This window comes from Theobroma cacao, chromosome 5, assembly GCF_000208745.1.
Source record: "Theobroma cacao cultivar B97-61/B2 chromosome 5, Criollo_cocoa_genome_V2, whole genome shotgun sequence".
NCBI classification, from domain to species: domain Eukaryota; kingdom Viridiplantae; phylum Streptophyta; class Magnoliopsida; order Malvales; family Malvaceae; genus Theobroma; species Theobroma cacao.
This window is the reverse complement of record NC_030854.1, coordinates 7844050-7845647: the sequence shown is the minus strand read 5'-3', so window position 1 is coordinate 7845647 and position 1598 is coordinate 7844050.

Sequence of the window (1598 nt, the reverse complement as noted above, 5' to 3'; positions counted from 1 at the left end):
ATATATATATATATATAGATATCAATCATCATATACACCCTCCCATCATCATCATCTCATATGCAACGGCTTATGCGCACTCCCACTCGCACATAGCCGGGTCAGCAACGGCTTATGTGCACTCATACTCGCACATAGCCGGGTCCACATCAACATATAAAGAAGCACCCAATGCATATCATGCATACAATCATATTTTGATAACACTTAGCCCATTGTATAGCACATTTTCACAATATAAAATCACTTCACCAAAAGCTTGTTCCCAAGGTACATTTTCAAAGACAAGTTGGATAAAATCATTCACATTCCCCAAAATAAGTTTGAAATGTAAGTCCACTCACCCGTATATTGTTGAGCCTTTAGTTGACTCTAATTCCCCTAATGATCTAATTGGGATGATAGGGCTTCGTTAGAACCTAGAATCACATTAGCATAAGCAATAGGTCAATTCACATACTATAAACCCTAAAAGCTATCTCTTAGCTAGCTTTCAATTGCCACTTTAAATGGCTATCTATGTTCACTATCTTAATCACTATAAAAGGAGTAAACATACTCAACAATAAAACAGCTCATAATCCTAATTACTAGCCATTATTCACAACTAAAAATCAAGCTTAGTTCATCACTCACCCTAAGGTTTCTTTGTAGTTGAATTCTCTTCCAATAACATCCAAACAAATGGTGTAAGTCTCTCTTTCTCTCTTTAGAATGCCCAACTAGTGAGAGAAAGTATGGAAATAAGATTTATCAAGGGTTTTGAAGTGCGAGAGTGAAAGAATATAAGGGTTGTAGTCAAAAGGGCTTAAAGGTATGAAAACTAGAGCTAGAGAGAGAAAATTATGCAAGCTCCATATCAAGCTTCCATGGAGGTTGGAAGCAACGTGAGATGGAAGAAGAAGAAGAAGACAAGCTGCTGGAAATTCAAGAAGCTGCTGGAAGGAGAAGATATTTATAACCCAAGCTTATCCATTCCCTTGAAATTACCAAATGCCCCTCCACAAATTAGCTTATTCTCCTCCAATCTTTTATGCACTCTTTTTGTTCTTTTGACACTAGGACAAGGTCCATAATAGTCTAGACATGTTCGGGTTCATGAAAATTTAAAATTTTAACCTGAGGTGAAAAATGACCATTTTGCCTCTATCGTGAAAACCATCAAAATTTTGGTTTTCTTTCCATTTTACCCCTAATTTCACCATCCATTTATGCCTTAGGCCTACTTAGGCCATAATATTATTTAAAAATCTTACTTTTATAGGCTTACTAAGGAAATGACGAAATTACCCCTGATTAGGGATATCGCGTATACTTCCCTTTACATGTCTATAAAGGTCAAGGTCTCACAAGTGTCACAACCCAAATTTAGGGCCATGATCGGTGCATGGACCTAATGGACATAGCCCACTAAGCCTAAGCAAGCTTATCTATATGTCTTGTTCAACATTCTATCAAAAGTTGCTAAAGTTATATTTCATAATTTCAATTCAAAATAATGCTAACCATTACCATCTCATAGTGGCATTACCAATCAAAATATACATATATTGTCTAAAACATATATCTTAATAATTTACATCGGGTTGTCTATACAC